Genomic DNA, 19,124 nt, shown 5'->3' with positions numbered 1-19,124 from the left:
TTACTATATTATCATAGATAGCTATACCTGGAACAAAAGCAGATTGAAAAGGTGAAACAATATGTTTTAAATAAGGTTTCATTCTGATTGCTAATATCTTTGAGGCGATTTTATAAATTGTATTACACAATCCTATTGGCCTAAAATCAATAGGATGCTTAGCTACATCAGTTTTGGGTATTAAAGATAAATAAATTTGTTTGTACCCAAAATTACTTTTAGGCACGAAACAAGATTGAATTGATGATTTGATGTGTTGTTAGGGTTAGGAAACAAATTGAAGAACAATAAAAGAAACATAGATTTAACGTGGTTCGGCAAGTTTTTCCTACATCCACGGACGAATCCCCTCGGGGAGTGATGTTTTTATTGATATCTGAATTAAAATGAATTTTTTCTGTCCTAGGCAGCCCCTTTTCCAAGATTATAATTCCCTTTATTTATACAATTCTGAAATTGGAGTCTTACCCTCATTATGAGATAAACATAAATTGCATTAAGTTCCCCTGCATGTCTCCTGGCCATAAATTGTATTTATTTTCCTTGCATGCCTCTATACCATAAATTATATTAAATTTTCCTGCATGCCTCCTTCCATAAATCATATTAAATTTTCCTGCATGCCTCCTGCCATAAATCATATTAAATTTCCCTGCATGACTCTCTGGCATAAATGGCATTGACTGGTTGACAGGCATAGGACTTTGACTAGAGGGCTTCCTGTCAAATTTATTGACGGTACAAACATCGCCCCCTCTTAACCTCCAAGTTGTTGGTGGTTAAGAATTTTATTTTTCCTTCTGTGTCGATCGTTGATGATGAAACCCGCCCCCAAGCCTGAGTAGAGACATTACAAAGACGCCCCCAACTGTAATTACCTGCAAAAAATTTGCTCACGTGCTAGGCGAGAATTTTTGCCACGTGGTGGACTTGTGATGCTCGAGAGCTAGCCGAGACTTGAAAGGGATGTAGTGTGTTTGCAGCTGGGGCAAGGCTTTTTGCTCGCAACATAACAAGGCTGTAGCGCTTGCTGCTCGGGCAGGCTGGTTGTTTTGCTTGTGTTGAGTACGAGTCTTTGGTCCAATATCGGTCATTGGGCTCGTGGTTGAGACGAGACTTCATGCTTGCCAAGGTGAAAGTATTTCATACTCGTGTGCAAGACGAGATTTTACGCTTGTGATAAGAGCAAGACTTATGTGCTCACATGCAAGGTGAGGCTTTAGGTGCTTGCGATGTGATGCAAGGCTAAATATTGAAGGGTCTACGCAATCCTCATCTCCACGAACCTCGAACTCCATCATGTCGTTATCCACGAACCTCGAACTCGATCATGTTGCTGCTCCAAGTGCACATAAAAGTTTATCGAACACATAAATTTTTGCTTTCATGTTCTTCGCTGATTTTTGCATGGAAATTCGTGCAGATTTCTTCCGCACCTCTCTCAATGATAAAACACGATTCTGTCACTCGAATCCCCTTAGCGGGAGCCAATGTTTGTATGGTAAAATTATTTCTACCCCAAACACGAATTTGATGATGATTTTGCTGATAATAGAAACGCTGCTTCAAACTCCAATTAGATTGAGTAATGGGGGGGGGGGGGGGGGGGGGGGGGGGGGGGGGGTACCTGCAAAAAACCCTCTGATGCTAAAGTCAATATAAGTATTTTTCACATGAATTTTAGTGGGTAAGATTGCATACCTTCTTTGGGTTGTAAATCGTCCAATTATATGTTTATAAATTTCCGTTTTAGATGCAAGCATGAATTGCAATTACTAGCCCTGCATGCCTCCTATAGTAACTGGCCCTTGCATGCTTCCTGCAGTAACTGTCCCTTGCATGCCTCCTGTAGTAATTGGCATTGACTGGCTCTGTATATTTCCAGAATCTTCCTCATGGGTTAAACCAAAAAGGTGTAAAGGGTTGGCCCAAATTATGTGTACATGTGCCCAAGAAGAATATTTCTCTAAAGCCCACAGTGGGGTGCAGAAATCCGTCAGGCAAACTGAATGGGGCTGAATTATCCAAGGGCTACGGATTTAAACAACATCATGCTACACCGAATACGGAACCACAACATTAAGTTGTAACCTGCTACGCTAAATCAGTACTACAATATTAAGTTGCATCGTGCTACATAGAGTCGGGACTATGGGATTAACTTGCTTCGTGATACACGGAAGAATTGTTGTTGCAGCCAAACGAAAATCAGTCCAGCCGTCGGACACCAGCGCTGCTGTCAACGCCACCGCCGCCGACCGCCGCCAACCACTGCCGGGAGCCGCCGTCGTCAACTGAGGACGCCGGCAGTTTGCAACTCCACTATTATCAGAGAAGACATCGTCGCCGGCACGCCGCCGGCAACCTGCTGTTGCAACGGTGCCGGAGAAGATGAAGACGCCGGCTGCTGACGATGATGACGTCATCTTGACGTCATACTCTAACGCCGTTAAAGAAAACAGAATATTCCTGGCATATGCTGACGGTGTTAGTAACTGTAACGAAATATTCTTTGTATCAGTGCCTGTTGACGTCAGCGTCCAGTCAGCTGTTGAATGTGTTTTCGCTGATGACGTGTCGGTCTCTGATAGGTCAACGTTGCTGACGTAGCGGTCACTGCTGCCGTGACAGTTAACGTGTCGCTTTAGCTGCTGATGTGGCAGCTGACGTGACGCTTTGTCTGCTGATGTGGCACGCTAATGCTGACGTGGCACGTTGTTGTGGTGTCTCCTTGCTGACGTGTCACCTCTCGTTGACGTGGCAGTGGTGATTTGGTCCCTCCTTTCCTTGACTTGGATCATTGCACATGGGCTTCTATGTGCAAACCTCATGAGGCCTAGCTAGCTATTTTGTTTACTTTGTTGCACATACGCTTGCACATAGAGTGCTTTTAGGCCCCAATGAACCATACTTAGCTAATAGGAGGAGCTATGTAGGCCTAAGTTAACCCATTTTTGGTGTAGAATATTTAGGGTACAAACAAAGTTTTATTTAATTCGGTAGTCATATAAGCAGTGTCAAAAAAAATTTGAACAACACCCATTATATCATTACCCACACCCATTATATCATTACCCACAATATCCCAATTAACTTGATAAAAATCATCTTGGAAACCATCAGGACCTAGAGAACTCCAAGAGGCCACCTATTTTATGGATTTCCTCTGCTGAAGGAATTATAGTCAACATGTTGTTGTCGTCTTCTTTGAAAAGACGAGGGTACAAGTGAAATTAACTATTAGGATCAATCTCAAGTAATTCAGATTAACGTACAAGTGTAATTTACTTTACATTATAATAAACAAATTATAATTATGGAATAATAAAGTAAATGACACAACAAGATTTTGTTAATGAGGAAACCGAAAATGCATAAAAACCCCGGATCATATGCCAATTTTGAATACTCTCAGAATTAAGACGATATACAAAATCTTATACCAACTTCGTGTAGTTGAGACTAAGTAGACTACCCCTAGCTACTTAGTTTCCTCAGTATCCCTGTGCTTTCGACTTCGAGAGTCACGCACGTGAATAGATACTCCTTTGCATCGTATTCCAAACAACAAAGAAATATGTTTTGAGTTGTTGACAAAGGCTCTTCCCTCTAAACTAATAAACTCCTTTGTATGGTTAGATCAATCCAAAACTTGATTACCGAAATAACCAATTTCCGGATTCCCAATCAATTAATTCAAATAGTAACTGTAAAGTGATGCCGATCTTACACAACTTGACAATCAAGTCTATCAAAGACAAACACGATTCTATTTGAAACCTAGCCGATCAAGGTTTGTGCACAAAATTTACAAGATACGAAAACTAATAAGAGAACTTCTTCATCCTCAAATCTTCAATTTCCTTAAATAACCTGCAGAACACAACTTGAATCCTCTTGTCATTAATCACAGACAGAACGTAGTCTGTTAACAATGGATTATTACAAGATGTCTTTAGATCAACAAATGGTTCTAAAGATCTCGTCGATATTTTGATCTAGTTTGAGTGACCCTCATGTCAGAAGAGAAGGTTCTCAAGAATAATCAAACTAGGTGCAATCACAGTTTCAACAACTGTTAGTCAATCAAATCAATAATCGAAATCTAAAATAACAATGCAATTATCTAGTTTCCCACCAACGGTACTCGTAGAGCTTCTTGATCCCACATAAGTCTTTAAAGAGCAATCTTAAGAGATTTCACTTAATTAAGATACTTTCCTCTCCGGATAGACGGCTCCACCAAAAACAACACGAATGAAGTTTGCCTGGCTCTTAGGATAGTTTGCAAGAATTGCAAACTCAAGTATTTATAGACCAAGGTTGTTTGGACAACAAGTAAATTCCAATACCGAAAATATTCTCAAGATATTCATTAAAGTCCCTAATTTCGGTTTTACTATTCCCAATTAAATGTCAAACCATATTTCCAAAATCTCTCTTAGAAAACTTCTATTATTAGCTTTGCACATTAACTATTAACATGTTCCAGATTATATGCTTTAATTGTTGATATTTAAAACATATATATCTGAAAATCATAATTAAACGCTTTTCAATATTTCGGTTTGGGATCACCTTGAGCATCAAGGAATATCTTTGAACAATTAATGATAGAGTTATGTACATGTTGTGATAATCAAACTATGGTCACTCAAACTAGATCTAGGGTCACTTAAACGAGATCAAAGTATCGACGGGATCTTTAGAATTGTTGTTAGATCTAAAGACATATTGTGATAATCCATTGTTAAAAGACTCCGTTCTGTGTGTGATTGCAAGAGGATTCAAGTTTTTGTGTGCATGTACTTTAAAGATAATCGAAGATTTGAAGACGAAAAAGATTTATATGATTTTCGTATCTTGTGAATTTGATCTAAGATACTGACTCGGATTGATCTTACCTGATAAAGGAGTTTATTACATTAGACATAAGATCCTTTCTCAACTCAACATATCTTTTACCAAAGATTGAATAAAGTGGTTACCAAACAGATTTGTTCCTTAACTGTTTGGAATACGATCAAAAGGAGTTGAGTACATAAGACTTTACTTTGTAAAGCAACTCAAGATAGTGATTATTTTCTTGAGATTCACGTACATGACCAAAAGGTCGAAGACGCGGGGATACTGATGGAACTAAGTAACTAGGGGTAGTTTACTTGGTCTCAAATATATGAAGTTGGCTTTTGTTCTTTGTATATCGGCTTAATACTGAGAGTATTCTGGACTAAGTCACAGGGTTTTTCTGCATTTGCGGTTTACTCATTAACAAAATCTTGTTTGTGTTATTTACTTTACTTCCGTATTATAATTGTTTAGTTATAATAAAGTAAATACACTTGTATGTTAATCCATATTACTTGACATTGATCATATAGTTCATCGGTTAAGTACCATAACTATTGTCAAGTATATATCATGTTGTCGTATTGTCTCGACTTTGTCCATATACGATCACACAAGATATAGGACTTATAAATTGATACGAAACAATTGTGGTGTATTTGGTAACCTCATCATTTCACTATCTTAGTTTGATTACAAGTTTTGGGACTAAATGCAAGTCCATACTTAACAAAGTTAATTTCTTGGCTTGAGGCTTTATTAAAACCATCAATAATAGTGTTAAGATTTCTTAACTCATTAGTGTTTACTTTGGTGAATATCAAACAACCATCTTCAAAGAAAAGATGACGCGCAAAATGACAATTTTTTTAAAACTTTGATACCTTTGATCAAACAGCTCTCACTTGGGTAACAATAGTAAGGAGATAACGAGTAGGTGCACTTGGTTTCATTCCTCCATTATCCACGTCCACCATATTCATATCCCCATCACCACCTGTTGTGGAATATTCTTTTTGGTAGTTATTCATGCCTTATTCCTGATCGATGTCGTAACACGTTAAAAATAATTACACTTTCTTGCTACTCAAAATATATTATGAAGCAAGGAAAAGAAAGTATCGCTCTCACAGAGAGGACTAGGATTTTTATATGTTTCAATTTCCTACAAAGAACAATGACGGTTTTTATAAACTAAAATGAAAACAAAAATCTAATAAAGAAATAAAGTACGCAAATCAATAAAGTGGAAATATTGGATAAAGGTTTCATATACAATTGTAAACAAGTATGTGAATGAATGATTAGATTTCAAATTTAATCTCTAATTATCAAAAGCCCTTGCAAGAATACTCCATTAATTTCTTGAAATCCTCACACTTACAAGTAAAACGATGCAAGTATAAATTCTACCTAGAGAATAATCTAACGCCTTGCGCTAATCAAGTTTAATTCCCATGGAGCATTAAGATTGGTGAAATAGACTAATCAATGCAATTTAAATACATTGCGCCAACAATTCGAACAAAGATAGGTTTAAGGTTATCTTTTACGCTGAAATTTATTCCAAGTTTAGATTGATACTATTGGTCGACTCGGATATCTTTTCTGATATGACTTGCTGAATAATAAGACTTTAGTTCAGGAAATTTTGAAATTCCTAAGATTCTGCCACGAAAGGTTTTAACATTACAAAATTACCCTTAACTTCTTGAGACTTGAGTTTACTCAGGATGGATCTGTGAAGGTGAGATTGATCAAGATCGAGGTTTTGATGAATCAAAAGATTTTGAAAGGTATTGAACACCACTATTTCTACAGCTACTTGAATTGATAAAGTTAACAACAACATAACTGCTAAAAATTTCCACAGTTGCTAGTGATTTGTAACCTCTCCATCCGTTGTAAAGGATTAAACACCACCATTTGCATGAGATTAGAAACCAAATGCACCATTATTCCCACTCGATACCAGCGGTTTACTACTGGCATTACAAAGGTTTCTGCAAATCGGATAAGGATTAGTTATCCATTAAAATATTTTTAGATCAAGAAATTTGGAAACAAATGAGAAGAATAAGCTAAAATAAATATATTTACGAGCAAGGTATTGAAAGCGTGAAGCAGAGCGTGGATCATTTTCTGTTTTTGAGCGTGGGTTGAATCGTGAAGTGGTGATTCATGGTTGGCGGTGAATCGTAAAATATAAGATTTGATATGTTATAAACAGGTACGTAAACATTTATAAATATAAACTATAATCCAATGATATCGCAAATAACCATGTAGAACAATGGTTGAGCAGTTACATATTACGCACGAGGTGGTATGTTTGAATCCCACTATCCTTTTTTAATTTTCAGAAGCATTGTTTCTTGACGTTTGACCACTTTTTGCTTCTGACTTTGGTCAAAGCCATTGACTACACACTTCTTATTCCAAGTGCTTCACAGGTATGAATCAGAGCGTTTCTTAAGAAAAAATTGAAACGAAGCGTAAAGCTTACTCTTTTAAAAACCATGGTTACGGTTCATAAATCAAAATCATACTTCCTCCGCTTCAGAAAGATAAGTTGATTTCATGTATAATTTGTACGGAGAGGATACTAAAAAAAAGAATGAAAATAGGAAATCTGAAGTTGTATATATTAAGCGTCTTAAAAATAAGTTGGCGGACAGACTTGCGCGTAGGACTAGGAAGTTTAATTTGAAAAACATATGGGATTCTTCTCCTCTTTTCTTGGATGGTATTTGAGGGAAGTATCCCTAAATGAAGTTTTTAATGGTCTTTTCAGTTAATGAAATAGTGTCTTTCTCAGAAAAAAAGAAAATAGGAAATCTTAAAAAATTTAAAACTCATTTGCTACGGTTTTTAACTTATTTTATTCGTGAAATTATGATAACACATAACTCTACTAGAATGGCCAATATGAAAATGCAACATTTTTCCATTCGAAGATTGTTACCACATTCTCGAAGAGTTGAAAAGATTCAACTTTTTTGGCAGGAAGTTGTTCCCGCACCTGCATCTCAATAAAGCTCTACCGGAATTAGGTGTGATTGCTAGTTTTGAATAAATATAAATGCCTAGAAGTAAAATGAAAACATGAAAATTCTCGTCATGTTTATCGTGTAATATCAAAATATTGTTCGAGGAAAAATTTGCTTCATATGTTATCATGGAAGAAGTAGGAGGGATTACGAAGACGCTGCACCAATTTCCTCATTGTGTTCCTAAATCTTAAGACCATTCATAGGATCAATAATTCTCTAGCTTTTCAGATTAGTGCTGGCATGTAAAGTTGTAACTCTAATCGCAGACCATCTAGATGCTATTGAAATTCTGTTGATGCCGTCTCGAGCACTATAAGAACTCAAAAAAAAATGTATCGGGTGGAACTCAAATCGTAGGTATTCAGTGTTGGAGAAAATGAGTTTATTGTTTTGGTTTTATGGTCTTGGTGGGAATTGAACTTAGGATCTTTGCGTCTCTTAAAACACTTACTCATTTTCTTATGAGTGAATGAAATAGAACCTTTAGTCTCACTTTGGGTATATCTAAAGAGGAGTTCCACTATATAGCTATTTCTTTATGGATAGTTAGTAAAACAATGTGGGTGGAACGAGTGGGTCGAAATATTTTTTCTTTCACTTAGTCTTAGGGCTGGGGCTCGTGCCTACGCCATGGACATGGATCAACCAAGATTTATCACTTTGACAAAATGATTTTAAATTATTTCCTTAAATATTTTACAATCAAATTAAAATTCTGTCTTAAACGTGGGGGCGTGTGACCTAGGTGAATTTATTTTCTAACCAAAAATAATTTTCTTATCGACTTTATGTGCATGGATGTCGACATTTTTCTTACCATTTTTTGACTGTTTTGTGACAAAATTATGTCGACACCATGCAGCATTATTTCGCATGCAGTATTGATTCGCACATTAATGTGCATTGATTTCACCCTCTCCGTTTGCCTATAAAAAGAATTCGACTTCTACATTTCAATTTGTGTCCAGAAGAGCTATTATCCTCTTCTTTTCGTCTTTCTCCCTCTGTGTGGTTTCTATTCTTTGTACCATTGATGTTGAGTTCGTATGAGTGGGCAAGTATTATAGTGCTAACAATATTTGCAACGGGCAGTTTTATCCTGGATACGACTTGACCACAGGGTATAGGCATCACTCATTCTTGAGGCGTACCGGTCAACTATCGTGTTAAGGACAACGTGTTAAACACGTGACTCTATCCTCTGTTTGTTGATTCCTTTGAGTGTTTATATAAGCGTTTCAGAAATTTATTTCTAACATCTTCTTTGAGTATTTTATTGTTACAGTTGAAACAACTTAACACGATAGTCTTTTCTATCTGTAACAATGGGTAAGAACGATGTTGATGGGTCTGCAAAATTTTCTGGGAGCTCATCTGGTTTTTCAATCCGATCAATTCCATTATAAAGGAGATAAGTATCAATAAATTTTGTTTCTTTGATCGTTCCTTGTATTTAATTACAGCACCCAACAATCATGGATGTTATTTGTGGAGTGAATAAAACAAAAAATGAATTTTGGGTCAGCTGTAGAGTTTCGAGTTTATCTCTTAACCTAGAAAGAATTTTGATAAACCCTTTTGGCATAATGTAGTAGACATCTTGATAGTTACCCACGTAAAATTTCAGGAACATGATTTTTTTTAAATAAACAAAACTAATATTGTTCCTGAAAAATTCTGACGAGCAGAAATTTGTCGTTGACAATATTAGTTTTTATGGGGTAACCATGAGTTTGTTTTTGAAGTGGTGGTTCAAACGAAGTTTGTAAATCTATATGTTATCTTCAAAATTCATATTGTACTTTCTGATTCGGAATTGTGTTTTGTGAATAAAGGTGTCATCTACAAGGGACATGGCTAATAGGAGCATGTGGCTGAAAATAAATCTTCCAAAGATGGCAAAGGTGAGAACGTCAAATGCAACACTATGCATAGCTCTTGTAAGAAAGGTATGTTTCATAGATCTAAATCTAGCATTACTTTAATTAAGGGTGATTGTTTTGTTTGTAAAATTCCTGGTCAAATGGCAGTAATTGTAGACAATGTAAAACCTTAATTAGTAGAAAATTAAAGCTAATTTAGTTGAAAACAAACTAGTACGAGTTCAGTGGCATGATGTCGGAAGTTATTTTAATAACCAATGTGAGATATGATGGGTGGACTTTGGAGCCACTAAGCATGTTTGTTGAAACAGAGACTTGTTCACCTCCTATTAGAGGATAGGGGATGTCGAGAAACTCTATATGAGTAACTCATATGCGACAGAGGTTGCATAAAGGGAAAGGTCGAGCAGAAGCTCATATCTGTAATATTCTCAAATTGAATAAAGTTTTCATGTTCCGGGCATATGCAAGAATCTTGTATCTTGTTCTGTTGTAGATGGTAAAAGGTTGAAGATCTTAATTAAATTTGGAAAATTTGTTATAACTAAGGGAAATGATTTTTCAGGCATTGGTTATATAACTTAGGGTTTATATAAGCTTAAAGGAAAATTGATGAAGTGAACATTTTTAATTTTTTGTGTGTTTTTGAATGTTTTGCATGGTAGACTTAGAATAAATTATAAGTCAATGCATAAACTAGCTAATGTAGTCTGCATACCCAAATTGAGTTTGGAAAAAGAACACAAATGTGAAATTTGCATAGAATCAAAATATGCTAGAAAAACCTTTTTAGCAAAAATATTCATAGAAATTCTAAACCCTTAGAATTAATTCACTCGGACCTAATTGACTTGAAATTCGTTCAAACTAGAGGTGGTAAGAAATGGTTTGTTACTTTTATAGACGATTGTACGAGGTATTGTCATATATATTTGCTTAGAGGTAAGGATGATGCTTTAGAAGCCTTTAAGAGATATAAACTAGAAGTTGAAAACCAAATGAATACTACCATTAAAACCATTAGGTCTGGCCATGGTGGTGAGTACATAGTTCCGATAGGAATTTTCTATGTAGAACATGACATGATACACGAGGTTACCCCTTCTTATTCACCTCAGTCGAATGGTGTAGCTGAACGTAAGAACCGTACCCTTAAGGAGATGTTGAATGCCATGTTAATTAGTTCAGGATTACCTTCGAACTTGTTGGGGGAAGCTGTCCTATCAGCCTGCTATATCCTGAATAGAGTACCCTTTAAAGGATCAGATAAAACTCCATATGAATTGTGGAAAGGTAGACAACCTTATTTTGCATACTTCAAAGTGTGGGGGTGTTTGTCTAAGGTTCAGATCCCTAAACCTAAAGCAACCAAGATAGGACCCAAAACTGTTGACTGTGTCTTCATAAGGTATCCTGAGCATACTCCTGCATATAGATTTATGGTTGTGAGTTCTGATATTTCAGACATTGGTATGAATACTATTATGGAGTCTAGGGATGCAGTGTTTTTTGAAAATATTTTTCCATTAAAATTCGACTCTCGTAAGAGAGGTTTTGATCCCCTAGACGTCCCTTCAACCAGTCAGACTTTACCTTTAGAGGAAGATGAAGTAGAAACTGATCCTATGAGAAGTAAAAGGGCTAGAACCAAAACCTCCTTTGGACCTGACTTAGTAACACTAGCCGAGACAACTCCTCAAACTCGTAAAGAAGCCATAATATTTACTGAAACCCCATTCTGGTAAGAAGCCTCATTTAGTGAAATGGACTCAGTCCGTCTGAACCAGACTTGTGATCTTTCTAGTTTACCTCCAGGAAGTAAGACCATAGGATGTAAATGAGTCTTTAAGAGAAAATGTAAGGTAGATGGAACTGTGGAAAAAAAAAAAAGGCTACGTTGGTATCTAAAGGCTATAAACTGAAAGAATGTGTAAATTTCCTTGGTTCTTATTCACATGTGACGAGAATTACTTCCGTTGAGATGCTAATTGCTATTGCTGTCATAAACAACTTAGAGATACATCAGATGGATGTTAAGAAAACTTTTCTAGAAACGTGAATTAGATAAAGAAATTTACATAGATCAACCTGAGGACTTTGTAGTGAAAGGTTATGACGACAAAGTTTGTAAGTTGAACAAATTTTTGTATGTTTTTTAAAACAGTGATATGAAAAATTTGATCATATGATGATGAGTAGTGGATGCAATAAGTATATTTACAAGTAACTTTTTGAGGATGCCTGCGTGATTGTATGCTTGTATGTTGTTGATATGCTTATACTTGATACAAACATAGATGTGATTAATTTCACTAAAACATCCGCTGAATGAGAACGTTGACTTGAAAGACTTAGGCATGTTGATGTAATCTTAGGGATGAGGATTACAAGATAATCTATTATTTATAGTCTTAGTCGTTCTCATTATGTTGAATTTGTGGTTAAGAGATTCAATAAGTATGATTGTATCCTGCTTGTACTCCGTACGATTCTTCTTATAGACTCAAGACAAATAAGGGTAAGGAGTATCTTAACTTGAATACTCAAGAGTTATAGGATGCCTGATGAATTTAATGAACTGTAAGAGTCCAGACATTGCGTATATTGTGAGTAAGTTAAGTAGATATAACTTGCAATACAGAGCATTGGGATACACTTAGTAGAGTAATATGGTACCTAAAATACTCTATTACCTTTTGTTTGGTTGATGAAAGGTATCTTGTTGTCCTTGAGGGATTTTGTGATGATAACTAGATAGTTGACTCAGAGGAGTCTAATCTACGAGTGGATATATTTTCACTCTAGTTTGAGGGTCTGTTTTTTGGAAGATTTCCAAACAGACATGCTTTTCTCAAATTCACTATGGAATTTGAGAGTATTACGTTAGATAAAGCACGAGAGGGGTCCGAGTGACTAAGATTCTTTTTAGAAGACATTCCTCTTTGGCATAGGCCTGTGCCAGCTATATCTATAATTTTTGTTAGCCAAGCTGTAATAGCTAAAGCTAAGAATAACTGATCTCAATTGCGTTATTTCCATTGATTGGATTATTTCCAAGGATAATATTGCAGACCCTTTGACGAAAGGTTTGTCCAAAGAGATAGTTAGTAATGCATCGAGGGGGATGGGGCTTAGGCTCATTAAATAAACTTTCCATGAAGGATACTCAACCTTACTGACTGGAGATCCCAAGATCAAGGTTTTGAATGAGACAACTAATTTGTGGCGAGTCAAGGTAAACACTATCAGAGAATTTCATTCTCTGCCCCTTCCCTATGGTGTAGACGTGATAGTGCGACTGCATGTGAAGGATGACTTTTAACTAAGTCTTAATGAGTTCTATAGTTTCAATTTAAGATTGAAGTGGAGTGTAGCAGCAAACACTCTTGATGGAACTCACTTATCTGAATGTGGAAGTGGGTCGCTTCCTATGAGAATAGCGCTGATTCTCTAGAGCATTCTGAGAAACGGGATTTGCCTAGGACACAACGGCACGAACTTGACAGCACCTAGAGAGATATCACGTGTGGTTATTATCGCGGATTACATCAAACGATGGCAGTTCAAGACATCGCGTTCACTGTCCATCAAGTAGTCTCGGCAATTTCTCACCAAGCAAAGGTTCAAGACCTCATGGACACCTCTTGCCTAAGTGGTATTTCTCGTTTTCCGTTTTCTGATTTTTATCGGTATTTCATTCATGTGGGGGATTGTTGGAGAAAATGAGTTTATTGTTTTGGTTTTATGGTCTTGATGGGAATTGAACTTAGGACCTTTGGGTCTCTAAGAGCACTTACTCATTTTCTTATGAGTGAATGAAATAGAACCTTTAGTCCCACTTTGGGTATATCTAAAGAGGAGTTCCACTATATAGCTATTCCTTTATGGATAGTTAGAAAAACAATGTGGGTGGAACAAGTGGGGCGAAATATTTTTTCTTTCACTTAGTCTTAGGGCAGGGGCTCGTGCCTACGCCATGGACATGGATCAACCAAGACTTATCACTTTGACAAAATGATTTTAAATTATTTCCTTAAATATTTTACAATCAAATTAAAATTCTGTCTTAAACGTGGGGGCGTGTGACCTAGGTGAATTTATTTTCTAACCAAAAATAATTTAACTGCTTTATGTGCATGGATGTCGACATTTTTCTTACCATTTTTTGACTGTTTTATGACAAAATTATGTCGATACCATGCAGTATTATTTCGCATGCAGTATTGATTCGCACATTAATGTGCATTGATTTCACCCTCTCCGTTTGCCTATAAAAAGAATTCGACTTCTACATTTCAATTTGTGTCCAGAAGAGCTACTATCCTCTTATTTTCGTCTTTTTTCCTATGTGTGGTTTTTATTCTTTGTGCCATTGATGTTGAGTTCGTATGAGTGGGCAAGTATTGTAGTGCTAACAATATTTGCAACGGGCAGTTTTATCCTGGATACGACTTGACCACAGGGTATAGGCATCACTCATTCTTGAGGCGTACCGGTCAACTATCGTGTTAAGGACAACGTGTTAAACACGTGACTCTATCCTCTGTTTGTTGATTCCTTTGAGTGTTTATTTAAGCGTTTCAGAAATTTATGCCTAACATCTTCTTTGAGTATTTTATTGTTACAGTTGCAACATTCAATTCTTGGATAATCCTTTTTCTCATGAATTGAATTTCATTCACCCATCCATCCGTGGATGCAATGAAAAGGAGAGTTTTAAGGGAATTTGATTCCCGCATAAGGCAATTCCGAAATTTTAGCGTCTGTTCAGATAAGCGAATTGAGTATATTTACCTAGAATCCAAATTCTGGGCTCCCAAAAACCTGAGCCGGACGCGTTGTCAAGGTAGTTTATACTAAAATCATCTAGTGGTAGGCATTTTGGGTCTGTGAACCCCCTTCTCCGTCTCCTTCAAATTTATGAATAACCTAAGACCATCCAGTACAGAACCATTGTTTCCTCCCTACGCTGCACATGCCATAGCTAAGTCAAGCAAGAAAAAGGGAAAAAACAGAATGTCCAAATTCTTGTTGGACACGATTTTACAACGAGTGCGAATTCGTGCACACTCCTCAACGAGTGTATATTTCACATTTCAATCTCTACCCTTAATTTAATTTAGGGAGTTAGGTAATGAGGGCCGTGATTCTAAACATGGAGAATAATGGGACCATCAGTTAAATAATTGACAAATCAGAAGAATATGTGAAATATACATTCGTTAGAGGAGTGGGAACAGATTTGGACTCCTTTACAACTCATGAGAAGAGAAAAAGAGAAGAACAAATGTAAAGGTGGACCAACATAAACAGCCCACATTACCAATATAAATCCATCTCACCAATGAATCATTTTTATGTGTTAATTTGTGTACATTGTCTTCTACTTTAAGGGAATAATTATACATAAAATCTAATGTATAATCCACTCTAATAATACTAAACTCAAAAATAAAATCCTCAAGATAGCTTTCATTATTGTGCTCTAAAAAATGACCAATAATTCTCTCATGATTCGGTACCAAAAAGGGTGTATATACAGTTCACCTTGTGACAAGTCCTCCACACCAAAAGTGTACAAGTTCTATGATGCACCGTTTTTGTTATTTTGTAGGGAGCAGCCATTCATTTTAGACCATACAAATGAAAAATGAAAAAGAAAAGTCAACTAGATTATTCAGTTTTGATTATCATATGATCATGTTAATGTTTGACTGGCTGGCTGGCTATCTGTCAGTGCATTGAATCTTCCTTCCCTTAACAAGGTGGTGAGGAAGCTAAGCCATGTCAAGTAATGATGAGGAAGCTGAGCTATGTCAAATACCGTAATTAGAGGTGGAGGCGACCATCAGTGACTGAGTCAGAATTCTTCTATTATTCGTATGGGATCCGGTTTTTATAATTTTAAATAAATATTAAAGCTAAAAAGATTCATTAAGAGGTTGAACTTCTATGCTTAAGAATCATTTTATTTTCCCCAAACAACCGAACATCTATCTCTTGAAGAAAACCGTCAATCATTCACTCGCTTCCGTGAATGTATGGGAATGGACCTCCAGACTACCCATAGTGGTGCCAAATTTGATCGCACTCAATCGTATTGAATGAAACCATTGCTCAAGAGGGGAGGTATTTCATGGTTCGTTTCTACGGCTAGCAACTTAGAATTTTGTTCTTCCAACCAAGTGGAACCCGCCAACCAAATAAAAGCCATTACTACCGACAACAAAATGTTCCTCTCCAGAGAGCCACTCCGATATCGACGTGGTCCCACTTAACAAACCTACCGGCCTACCACGCCGACTATGGTCCCACCTTTTTTAAGTGTTAACCCCCCAGTACCGTAATCAGTACCATCCACATACATGATTTGCAGCACATGTAAATACCGAGCCCGTGTATCTGTGATTCTGTATCTCTCTACTTCATGTGCATTTCCGATTCTGTATCCGGCGATATGATTGCATCAGTGTTGTATCGACTCCCACTCACATCGCACGGACACAACCTTACAGCTTTGTCAGCGGAACGTATGTGAATGTGAACTGTGAAGACAAACATTTAAATCCACGTAAGATAGCCATTGATTTTTATAAAATTCTTTCCAACTCTAATTGTCCTAGTAAGCTTAATTTTTGTTAGACATTTTAGACATTCATCTTTACAATGTCTAATTGTCCTAATAAGTTTTTGCTTACCTAAAATTAATTCTAATATATTAAAAAATAAACATTTTTAACTCTAATAAAATCTTAAAATTACTAAAAGTAAAATTTACATTTAATAAAAATAAATGACCACAAAAAACACCATTGGAGGTGAATTACTTTTTCACCTAAACTTAAGAAAAAATTGGAATGAGGATGTCTCGTTTGTGTTGCCACCTAATAAATACATACAACAAGCATTGGAGAAGCTCTAATAGTCTCTTTAGATGATTTATTCCCTCTGTATGCTTTTAAAGCAGTATTTTATAGTCTAAAAGGAGTTTCATCCGTTTGTTGCAATCTGTGTCAAATCCATTATTGGGGACAATTCACTTCAGCACGACATGATTTTCTATTCTCTTGAAAATACGTGGTTGTCGGTGGTGATCGTTATGACGATGTTCTCTGCATATTATTCTCTATTGTTATACCTTAATTTTAATGAAGAAGAAGATAAACCAAAATGACGTGATCTTAATCTAGAAGCCCATTTTTCAAATATCATCCGATTTATTTTTGAAATTCATGTAAGAAGAGGAATCAATTTCTCGTCTTTTGTTCAACTGTCCATGGGAAAATTAAAACTATTTGTAACAATGCGCCAATGAAATTTGATATAAGGTCGAATGTTGAAGATGTCAGGGAAATATTCATTTCATGGAGCATTCACTCCCTAGTTATGAAGATTAAAGATATCAGAGTCAGTTTTGAAGAAGTTGGATTTGTCTAGCCGTTAAAAATGTAAATTTTATTGCTCATGATTTATGTCAGTTTTCTTTTCATGAGAATGTTTCAGGATGGTGGGATTCATTGTCACCTATTGTTTGTATTTATTCAAACCTCAAGTTTAATGAGATATTCTAACATAATGGTTCTCAGGGGCTCTCTGTATCCCATTTTCCCTTCAAAAAAACATCTTTTTTCCGCACCCATATGTTTCTCTCTATCTTTCACATGGCTTGTCAAATTCGACTATCATACACTGATTTTAATCGATTATCACATGAGATTTGTTTAATAAGTCACATTTCTATGAAATTAGACTTGTCATTTGTGACTTCTCATGCATGCAACTCACAGATAACCGACATGGATAGCCTAACATAATGACTGGTCAGAAGTATTTTGTTTTCATATGGCCTCACACATATGTCTTTCTATATATACTTGACTGCTTCTGTATTCAAATATATTCTTCTCCACTCTTTCATGATCCCTCATCACCTCTCGTTGATATCATGAAAAGTTGTGCTTGACTTACTCAACAACCCCATTCGACTTCACTTGTTCAGCCAAGCATGTCAACACTAGTTGACACAGATGAACCGTAATCAATCTTGTCAGACTCATCAAGAATCAATTATGCCTAGACAGACATGATAAGTCACCAGTCATCCTAACTATGTAAGTCACATTTGAATTCATATTAAGTTAGTATTTTCTATTAAAATCACATGAGACATCAACAATGTCACAAATAAGTGGATATTTACTAGGGTATTGGTCTGCTGGTCTACGTCGTGCGGTGTTATAATACACCCATTATGAGAAATGTCTGGAATGTGCGAGCGTTTAGTATAATAGATGAGTATAGTGGGTGTGTAACTATCTAGTCTTCCCTAACAATCTGGACACGATTTTCAACATGTTCTTCACAACCTGCACTTCACCACTACTTCACAACCTCCACTCCTACGACATCATGATGTGTAGTTACGACTCTATGGAATAGCTTCTTCAATCTATTCAAACCAGAACAAGTCAAACAAACAAAATACACAACATAAAATATAGTAACAAAGTTTTGCATTCTGACACTTCCTCTGATCTCAACACTTCCTCTGCTTCCCTTTCTGAGACCAGCCCTTCTCCTTCCTTTATGACCGAAGCAAGAATGGAACGACTATTTCTTGGTTTATGCCAGAATTGTATAGATTGATCTCTCGAATTTGAAAAATACTTCTTCACAATACATTTGCTTAGGATTCAGACTCATATCTTCTCAACCTAACCTATTTTTACTCTTTTCATCGGAATCAGTTTTCACCCATAAACACTAACCTAAAACCTTGGTTTATGCCCTTGTTGAGCTCTTTTCCTGGCCTTTAATCTTATGGTTTAAAATGAAACGTCAAATCTCTTGAAGCCCTGACGCTTTGGAGTTCATTGTTATTATGACCATGTTAGATGGCATGAAATAATTTAGAACTTGGAAAATCTCTCCAGTAAAACTCTCTGAAACCTCCAAAATAAGACTCTTTGAAACTTGCTAATTCCCAACTGGCTTGATTAAAATTATACTCCCTCCGTTTCTGAAAAAGTGTTACTTTCATTTTTTCAATTCGGCCTATTTTCAGATTAAATGAAAAATAATGAAAGTATCACTTTTCCAAAAACGAAGGCAGTATAAGAATTTATTTGTGAGCGAACTCCATTTGTCTGTAGTATGTATAGGTTAGCAACTTGAATAGAATTGTTTATAAGGTGGAACCCACCGGCCAAATAAAAGCCACTACTACCGACAACAAGTTGCTCCACTCCGATATCAAACATGGTCCCACTTAACGAACCTACCAGTCTACCATGCCCAGTATGGTCCCACTGTTTCCACCCCAGTCCCGGCGGAAACACTT

This window comes from Papaver somniferum, unplaced genomic scaffold (genome assembly GCF_003573695.1).
Source record: "Papaver somniferum cultivar HN1 unplaced genomic scaffold, ASM357369v1 unplaced-scaffold_125, whole genome shotgun sequence".
Lineage (NCBI taxonomy): Eukaryota > Viridiplantae > Streptophyta > Magnoliopsida > Ranunculales > Papaveraceae > Papaver > Papaver somniferum.
Note: the sequence above shows the minus strand (reverse complement) of the source record.